General features: G+C 38.9%; 1 long non-coding RNA gene across 1 annotated transcript; it reads left to right on the top strand.

Moving 5' to 3' along the window:
* Positions 1 to 3,251: 3,251 nt before the first annotated feature.
* Positions 3,252 to 9,217, top strand: LOC129012404 (uncharacterized). The gene is made up of 3 exons (XR_008493605.1): positions 3,252 to 3,540; positions 5,083 to 5,191; positions 8,662 to 9,217. It is a non-coding gene; the product is annotated as an uncharacterized LOC129012404 (long non-coding RNA).
* The last annotated feature ends 1,104 nt before the right edge of the window (positions 9,218 to 10,321 follow it).

Here is a 10,321-nt window from a genome sequence, read left to right as displayed (position 1 = left end):
TATAAAATGTTGGTTAGTAGTGCCACTACTTTATCCACCAACATAAAAAAAAATCACCCAAAATCTTTATTTTGGAGAGAAAGATCTTGCTAAACCATAAGTCTAATCATATCTCTTCCCTAATTAAACTTTTTAGTTGTTGTTCATTGTTGATAGAATAAAGTCCAAATTCTTTAGTGTGGCATAAAAGGGTCTTCAACATTTGAGGTCCCTCTTTCCAGCCACATCTGCTGCCAGTCTTCTCCAGCGTTAAAATGTTGTTTTTAAAATAAACTTGGTATGTTCTTTTTTCCTTCCAAAATTTTATACATGTGGCTTCCTCTGCCCAGCATGTCCTTTATCCCTTTCTCCTACTAACAAATTCTCATCATCTTTCAAAGTCCAGTTAAGATATTAACTCTTCCATTAACCCTTCTCTGCCTCAATATTAACTTCAATGATCCTTAAGCAAAACCTTTCTTCTCTAGCTAAATACATAGAACTATAACTCAAACATTGGTCTAAAATTAAAATGCTAATGGGAGACTTAAGAGAAAAGTGACAGAATTGAGGGGGCCTCATGACCTTTGAATAGGTCACATTATCCAATCAATTTCATTCTAATATACTCACGTACAGACGGGCAGCTTTCCTACAACCCCAAAAAGAGATGACTCAGGAGGCAAAGGTAGGGCACCAAAGTTATGAGCTCTAGATCCAGGCCGACTGGGATTATAAAGACTCAAATACAGAGCAAAATGAATATGCTAACATGTATTTATTTCATGTAATAAATGTATCCCAAAATTTAAGATAAGTAAAAAGTTAGGCTGGGTGCAGTGGCTCATGCCTGTAATCCCAGCACTTTGGGAGGCCGAGGCAGGCAGATCACCAGGTCAGGAGTTCAAGACCAGCCTGGCCAACATGGTGAAACCCCGTCTCTACTAAAAATACAAAACTTAACTGGACATAGTGGCACGTGTCTGTAATCCCAGCTACTTGAGATGCTGAGGCAGGAGAATTGCTTGCGCCCAGAAGGCAGAGGTTGCAGTTAGCTGAGATCATGCCACTGCTGCACTCCAGCCTGGGCAACAGAGCAAGACTCCATCTTGGGAAAGAAAATCAGCTACATGAAAATTTTTTTTTTCTTTTTTTTTTTTTTGTGAGTTATTTTCCATCTGTATATTTTCTTTTTTTTCTTTTATTATTATTATTATTATAGTTTAGGTTTTATGGTACATGTGCGCAATGTGCAGGTAAGTTACATATGTATACATGTGCCATGCTGGTGCGCTGCACCCACCAACTCGTCATCTAGCATTAGGTATATCTCCCAGTGCTATCCCTCCCCCCTCCCCCCACCCCACAACAGGCCCCAAAGTGTGATGTTCCCCTTCCTGTGTCCATGTGTTCTCATTGTTCAATTCCCACCTATGAGTGAGAATATGCGGTGTTTGGTTTTTTGTTCTTGCGATAGTTTACTGAGAATGATGATTTCCAATTTCATCCATGTCCCTACAAAGGACATGAACTCATCATTTTTTATGGCTGCATAGTATTCCATGGTGTATATGTGCCACATTTTCTTAATCCAGTCTATCATTGTTGGACATCTGGGTTGGTTCCAAGTCTTTGCTATTGTGAATAATGCGGCAACAAACATACGTGTGCATGTGTCTTTATAGCAGCATGATTTATAGTCCTTTGGGTATATACCCAGTAATGGGATGGCTGGATCAAATGGAATTTCTAGTTCTAGATCCCTGAGGAATCGCCACACTGACTTCCACAAGGGTTGAACTAGTTTACAGTCCCACCAACAGTGTAAAAGTGTTCCTATTTCTCCACATCCTCTCCAGCACCTGTTGTTTCCTGACTTTTTAATGATTGCCATTCTAACTGGTGTGAGATGGTATCTCATTGTGGTTTTGATTTGCATTTCTCTGATGGCCAGTGATGGTGAGCATTTTTTCATGTGTTTTTTGGCTGCATAAATGTCTTCTTTTGAGAAGTGTCTGTTCATGTCCTTCGCCCACTTTTTGATGGGGTTGTTTGTTTTTTTCTTGTAAATTTGTTGGAGTTCATTGTAGATTCTGGATATTAGCCCTTTGTCAGATGAGTAGGTTGCGAAAATTTTCTCCCATTTTGTAGGTTGCCTGTTCACTCTGATGGTAGTTTCCTTTGTTGTGCAGAAGCTCTTTAGTTTAATTAGATCCCATTTGTCAATTTTGGCTTTTGTTGCCATTGCTTTTGGTGTTTTCGACATGAAGTCCTTGCCCATGCCTATGTCCTGAATGGTAATGCCTAGGTTTTCTTCTAGGGTATTTTGTGCTGTGTGACTCTCTTCTTTCTAGGTCCATAGGTGAAGGAAAGTAAGAAAGATGGCAATACAGGAAACGAACTAATATTTAAAGAATACTAGTATCTCTCTGTGCCATTTATGCCTACCTCATTTCATTTAACCTTCAAAAGCATATGATTATGTAGATGCTGTAATGTTATTTCAATTTTACAGAGGAGTAAATTGAGGCACAATAATGATAAGATATTTAGCCTTGGCTGGGCATGGTGGCTCACGTTTGTAATCCTCACACTTTGGAAGGCCAAGGCAGGTGGATTGCTTGGCCCAGGAGTTCAAGAGCAGCCTGGACAAAAAGGAGAAACCCCATCTCTTAAAAAAAATGAAAAAATTATCCAGTTGTGGTGGCTCACACCTGTGGTCCCAGCTACTTGGGAGGCTGAGGCAGGAGGATCACTTGAGCCTGAGAATTAGAGACTGCAGTGAGCCAAGATCGCACCACTGCATTCCAGCCTGGGTGACAGAGGAAGAACCTGTCTCAAAATAAAAAAAAATAATAAAAATATTAAAAAATCACCCTCATTTCCATGGCCAGTAATAAAAAGAGAAACAGAAATTTTAATACAGGAATGATTACTGTACTTCTTTTTGGGAATTGTGGTAAGCTGGCATTTCAGAGCAGGCATGTAACCCCTTCTGCCCAATGACACAGGAGGGAAAGTCTATTGCTGGGTAGGGGTGGGTCTTTAGAGAAAGGCTTCATGTTACACATCCTTCACCAGAGCATTTTCTTCTGAAAATCCTTTGTAGCAGATTCTGTTAGATTCAGGTAACAGGCAATTATGTGCTTCAAGAGAGAGTGCCTCTCCCAGGCAGTGGACCTGATTGGCACACCAACTGGGGTAATTCATGTTTCCAGGGATTAATTTAAGAATGGGCATGTAAGACTACTTTAACCAAAGAGACATGAGGGGAAGTCTGCTTGGAAGGAGGTAGCAGTCCAGAAAAAGATTTTGTTTTGCTTTACGAAAAGGAAGCAGGAGGAGAAAGTATTATTTTTTGTCTTTAGATTTACCATGAGCATGTGATGCTTAGTGCTATGGCAGCCATCTTGGTACCCTGAGAAGAGTCACCCTAAGAGAATATGCCAGCATTCTAGGAAAAGCAGGGTGGGGATGGAGAAAAAATCCAGGGCCTGGATGACATTGCTGAGCTGCTGAGTTAACCTAGAACTATCCTAACTCAAGATTTCTCTTTATAAGGTAATATATTTCCTTATATTTAGATAATTTTAAATTTGATTTTTGGTTACCCTGCCTGAAATGTGGTGACTGATAAGGCTCTTCAATTTCAGGTTTGTTGATAGGGGTTTCTTTTTCCTGGTATAATATATGATATGTGAATACGTGTCTGTGCATGTATGTGCTTAAGGGATAAAGGAAGGAGAAAGGTGTCTCTATTCATCCTTAGAAAGTTAGAAGTTTAGTGCAAATTTTAAAAGTATAAAGGAAAACTGCAGATTAGTTTTGAAAATAAGAAATTAAGAACAGGGAAAGGACAAGTGTTACGCAGCAGAATGGACATATGCTCAGGAAGGGTGTGTGTGTGTGTGTGTGTTTGTGTCTGTGTCTGTGTGTGCATGTGTGAGTGTGCATATGTGTGTTCCCTATTTCTCCATATGTTTTATTTTCATTAACTGTTCAAAAGACTAAAAAGGCTTACACTGAAGTTATTGTGTAGTTTTCTGTGAGGTTCATGGTTAGGGCAAAATTCAAAGGCAATAGGAACTTTCAAGCACAAAGAGCTTCAAACGGTGTCCTCTTTCATGCTTAAAGCCAACTTACCTCTCCCTTGGAGCAGAAAAAGCAAGTAGAAGATGTCAGAATTGAGGAAACCCCAGAGTAGACATTTGTTGGTTATCTGTCAAGTAGTCCCCTTACCCTCTTTCCAGCTGTCTTTGATTTGCTCTTAAAAATTCCTGTATTTCCAGGAAAACTGAATTTTCTCTCTGCTTCCTATTTAGAGCACATATTGCCAAGGTTAAGCTGATAACCACATTTTACCCTCCAGCTATGATGATTGTTAAGGGGTGTGTTTGTTGCCAAAGCTGGTCCAATCAGACTAACTTTCAGAATGATTGTTGGGAATCCAGTGCAAACACTCTTGCTACATGAGATGCCATGTAGCCCTGAGATTCTGGCAGCCATCTTGGGACCAGCCTCAAGATGAAATGGATATCAAAATTGGGTCCTTGGGTGACATTGTTGAAGTACTAAAGGAAACTTTACCTGAAGCTAGTCCCACTTCTGGAATTTTTAATTTCATGACCCAATACATATCATGTATTTTTAAGCTAATTTGAAATTTTGAATTTTTTTTTTGGTCATTTACAGCCCAAAGCCTCCTCTGTGATGCAATCTGTTGGAATCATCTAGTGCTTTCCTCTCATTTTACAAATAAGAAAATGAGGCCCTAGAGGGAACTTACTTGCCCAAGGTCAAACAGTACATAGTTAAAGATCTGCTACAGGAAGAAAAGTTTCCTGACTCCAGTCTGTTCTTTTCTCATAAACTTTTCCTCCCACATGTGTATAGAGAGTGGTGATATTTTCTAGCCAGGCAGAAATTAGCGGAATGCCAGGCAACCTTTTACCTACAAGCTAGTTTAAAAAAAAGTATTTATGTGGCTATTGGGATTTCTTGGATGCGCTGCATTAAGTAATTTGGGGGTATATGAAATGAAATCATACTGGGCCATTCTGCTTTTCTGACCTCTCCTTAAGACTATTTGTATTTGCACTACAGAATCTCTCTTGCAGGACTAACACAGGCATGTGGAGAATTTCTCAGAGTATTTCCACAGCAACCAACCGGCATGAAGAATACTTTGCTGAAACATGGGGCTCAGAAGCAGGTATAGAGCTCCAAATCTGACTCTTCCCCACCAATTGCATGTTTGCCTTACTTGTATACATCTCTGTGTGTGTATATGTATGTATGTGCATGTGTAAGTGGTATGTACACAACAATATAGTTTGGGAAGCTTTGTAACTAATCCAACTTTACTTACCGTTTCCTTTTTTTCTTTTTCATTGAGAAGGATCTTAGCACCTCTTGCTCACGTACTCTGTATTTCTCTCACTCTTACCCTCTCTTCCTTCATCCCTCCCTAACTCACCTCCTCTCTACTTCCTATGCATCCACTTCACTATGGAAATGTTTTCAAGTTCCACCCTCTTGACCGTTATTTCAAAGGAGAAAAATCCTCCATTTCAGCTAAGTGTGTGCCATGCATAGTGGTTACTATGGAAATACTCAAAGGAAATACCTGAAAAGAGATATCAAATTGAAAAACAATATTTTCTTCAACCAAGGTGTATGGAAATGAAATGGGTTACTTTATAAAGCAGTATATTAGCTGTCACTGGAAGTGTGTAGCATAAAGTTTAGACTATGTAATATTTTAGAACCACACCAGCAAAATGCCTACAGATAGGAATCCTACATGCCTTTTCATCATAAGGCATTCTCCCTAGGCTTTTTTCCCCCATCTTATTCTCAGAAAATTAATAACCTTCCCTATTTCCCCAAAGCACTGAAATATAAACTATTTTTTTTATTGATGGATGTATTCAACAATATTTGTTGAGTACCTACTATGTACCAGGCATTGTGCTAGGCCCTGAGGCCACAAACGGAGGATAAATATTAAATTCCTGATAAATGCCTGCCCCCCCGGAGAGAGAAGGAAGAAATGGGAATTGTGACGTTAAGAAGGTAATGTTTTGTCTTTTGAAAAAATAGCTCTGAAGCAAATGTGAAAAAGTTAGCATTTTTAAATTTTGGTTGTTGATTACGTGAGTGCTTTTTATATTATTCTTGGTTCTCTTTTGCATTTTTCAATTAAAAATAGCTTATAAATAAAAGGGATTTTGTGACATTCATGTAAGGGGAAAACTGAAACATGTCTGAAGAATTTAGAAATATAGAGGTCTTTGGAGAGCCTAGTAAGAGCTGGATCTGGAAAATGACAGGAGTGAGCATGAGACTAAAGTGTGCTGAGGAGAGAGGGGTAGAGGGGAGGAAAGGGGGAAGTGAGTTTGGACCTTAGAAAGAAAGGCGGGAAGAGGGATGTGGGTTGAGGTGTATGCTCTTCATTGGGTAAGACTTGAGCATTTTCAACACTAATAGAAAGGATTCAATTGAGATGTAGGGTCTAAATATGTAAGAGAAGGAAGGGGAAATTGTTCACAAGAAGATAAAGCAGAAGGGTCCAAAGCACAGAGAGAGGGACCAACGGCAGACAGGATGGACAACTTCTTTTCCTACAGTGGAAAGGAGCAACATTAGGTTCTGATGTAGGTAAGTTTGTAGTCTTTATGGTTGAAAATTGAGGGTATTATTGATGGTTTCTTAAAGTAAATACAAGCACATACACATGCACACATACTCACATATATATATGTATATATAGAAAACTATGTAGAAGTCAGCCGGGCACAGTGACTTATGCCTGTAATCCTACCATTTTGGGAGGCCAAGATGGGTGGATTGCCTGAGCTCAGGAGTTCAAGACCAGCCTGGGCAACATGGTGAAACACCGTCTCTATTAAAATACAAAAAAAAAAAAAAAAAAAAAATCAGCCGGGTGTAGCGGCGGATGCCTATAATCCCAGCTACGTGGGAGGCTGAGGCACAAGAATTGCTTGAACCTGGGAGGCGGAGGTTGCAGTGAGCTGAGACCGTGCCACTGCACTCCAGTCTGGGGAACAAAGTGGAACTCTGTTTCAAAAAAAAAAAAAAAAAAAAAAGAAAAGAAAAGAAAAGAAAAAGGAAAAATAAAACTATGTAGAAGTCAGAGATCATCACGGTAGCTTAGTTCATTTGCTCCTTATTGCTAAAGTGACATCAAAATGCCACCTAGCTACTGAAGTCTGGTTTTCCTTGACTTCTATCCATGCCAGGAACCCTAGTTACTGCTGTAGCCTGTTTTTTTTTTTTTTTTTTGTCTTTATCATCCAAACATTTTCTTCATCTCTAAACCACTGTCCTGACGCAGGGCATCTTCATTGCTCATCTAGATTATTTCAACAGTTTTCTAACATGCCTTTCTATTTCCAATACAGTTTCCATACTGCAACAAGAATTTTATTGCTAAAACACAATTCTATTAATGAAATTTCCATAACTAAAACTGTTCCATGGCTTTTTACTTTCTTTGAGATGAAAGGTTGCCTCCTAAAACCAACCTACAAGACACTTTGTAATCTGGACCCAACCTGTCTCTCTCATCGTTCCTCATTGCAGATCCTCTCTCTAAATCAGACTGAAATTGTTCATCATTCCTTACATTTCACTATGCACTTTCTTGTTTGTGGGCTTTTGTGTTTGTTGTTCCCTCCAACTAGTTTATATCCTCTTACTTCCTAACCTTCACTTGGATGACTGCTAATGTCTTCCTCAGTTCTCTTCTTAAATGTTATTCTTCCAGAAACTTCTCCTGATGCCCCAGGACTGCAATGGCTGCCTCTCAAACGGGCATCAAAATCATCCTGGCCACACCCTATCATAGCATTCCTCTATCTTTATCACACACACACACACACACACACACACACACATCTCTCTCCCTGAAGAGAGAGAGAGAGACACAAAGAGATATGTCAATATATTGTGTTCCCATCATTCTCTGCTCATCTCTGCTTAGCCTGTAACACACTAGGTACAAGAATGGTCACTTGCTCTATGTTGTCAATCAGACTGCAACAAGAATTATATTGCTAAAATGCAGTATCCACAATTTACCACTGTGTTCCCAATATCTTGCACATCTTTATTATATATAGAATATATAAACATATATTTAATATACATTTATGTAAAAATATATTTGATATATAAATTTATATACTTATATGTAAATATATTTACATATCATAAAGATGTGCTCTCTCTATATATATGTATATATACACACAGAGAGAGAGAAAGCCTATGTTATATTTACCACTGTGTGTTATATTTACCACTATGTATGTTATACCACTGTATGTTATATGATATACCACTGTATGTTATATTTATCACTGTATCACCAACGTCTTGCACAGTATCTGGCTTATAATGAGCATTTTAAAAATTGTCAACTAAATGAATGAATAAATAAATACATTTTTTATAAAAACTAAAACAGTCACTCAGGATGATCAAAGGTCTTTCCATCACCAAATAAATAAGTGGTAAATCTGAAACCTGAGCTCTCTCCCCTTCTCCTCTCCTGTCTGTCTCCTCTCTTCTCTTCTCCTAATACTGTCTTACCCTAGGAGATGTCATCCACATGGCTAGCCATCTATATGGTGATGACTTACAAATGTGTATTTTCAGCCCACAGCTCTCTTTCGGACCTCTGAAGTCACACCTAGTGGTCTAGTCAACATTTCCTCTTGGAGAGATTGTAGAGATTTCAATCTTAACACCATGTGACTAATTCAGTCTCTATGTTCAAAGCCTCATAAGAAAGAATGACTGGTTGACCCGACATGGACCAAGTGACCATTCTTGTTCCCAGTGTGTTGTGGGCTAAGAAGAGATGGGCACAGAATGATGGGAACGCAGAGTGAAAGGGCCCAACTCTACCAGGAGGGGTAGATAAAAACTTCTGAAGAAATTATACAAAAATAGAATACTTACAACAGAATTCTCAACATCATTTTTCCCTGTTTGAATCCAGGAAGTCAGCAGTTGGTCACCTAAGAGCACTAACCCCTCCCTGGTTTGAAGATGTTCCTGACTTTAAATACAAACATCTGATATTCCAACTTAGACTCCTTCACAAGAACTAGACTGTCATCCTACTTTGGCTTCCAGCTCAGTCCCTCTGCTACAAGTCCTGACTCCAGAACTCTGTGGGATAATAAAATACAAGATCATAGCTTGAAAACAGAGTGTGCATCTGGTGTGGATTGTTGTTTTGGCTTAATTAGGACTTGCCATTTCCTGAATTCCTGTAATCTCATTTGATGAATTGTGTTGGTTACTTGCTCTGCAGGCTTTGAGCATGTGGCACATATCAGAGGAAATGAATTCCCCTTTCTTCTTTGAAAATCATCTTCTGGTACATTAAAAAAAGAAAGCAAATGTTTTTGCATTTCTTTAGCTGTCCATAGAATTACCAGTGCTGTGATAGACATTTACTTCTCTGGAGGAAGAAGGGCTTGGGTCCAGTGCATTCAGCTACACATTCAATTCAACAGGTTCTAATGTGCACCTACATGTGCAAGGCACAGTGGAAGTTACAGAGATGAGTAAAACATTCTTACTCTCCCAGGATTTCTCAAGCCAATTCAGGAGACAGATCCACTGACAAGTAACTAAAATGCAAGGCAGACTAGATAAAAGCTATAATAGAGATAATCATCCCTTTCATTTACTTATCTCAGTTTAGTTTACAAAGAGCTTCCATACACATTACCTCATTTGATCCTCACAATGGCCCTGTGAGATAGGTGTTATTATCTTCATTTTAGAGTTATGGAAAACCAAGATTCAGAGAGAGTAAATATCTTGCCTACATTCTCATAGATAGTAGTTGGCATATAGATCTTTTGAATCCCAGTCCAGTACCATGGAAGGTCATAGGAGGGAGAGAATAACTTCAGCAGAAGCAATAAGAGAAAGTCTCATGGAGGAGGTAGGGTCTGGGTTGGGCCTCTTCCTTCTGGAATCAAAGTGAAATGGAAAGTAATTCCAAAGAGAGAATAAATATATGAGTAAAGAAATCTTATTGATGTGGAGGTGGGAGAAGAATACTAAGTAGTTTTGGTGTCTATGACTTGCTGGTTGATATCATCAAAATCCATGGAACAGATACAACTTGAGCACTATATTATGTACTTGATTTGATTTTAGAAAACTGTTTTAATTCTCAAGGATTACTCAGCCAGGGGAAAAACATACACACAAAACAAAAGAGTCTAACACGAGAGAATATCTAAGTAGTAGCCCTATTGCAAAGTACAGAAAAATGCCTTAGGAGTAGGGTTTT

The sequence above is a fragment of the Pongo pygmaeus genome, chromosome 1, assembly GCF_028885625.2.
Source record: "Pongo pygmaeus isolate AG05252 chromosome 1, NHGRI_mPonPyg2-v2.0_pri, whole genome shotgun sequence".
In the NCBI taxonomy this organism is placed as follows: domain Eukaryota; kingdom Metazoa; phylum Chordata; class Mammalia; order Primates; family Hominidae; genus Pongo; species Pongo pygmaeus.
The sequence above is the reverse complement of the archived record's forward strand: the minus strand, read 5'-3'. Positions and strand labels throughout refer to the sequence as shown.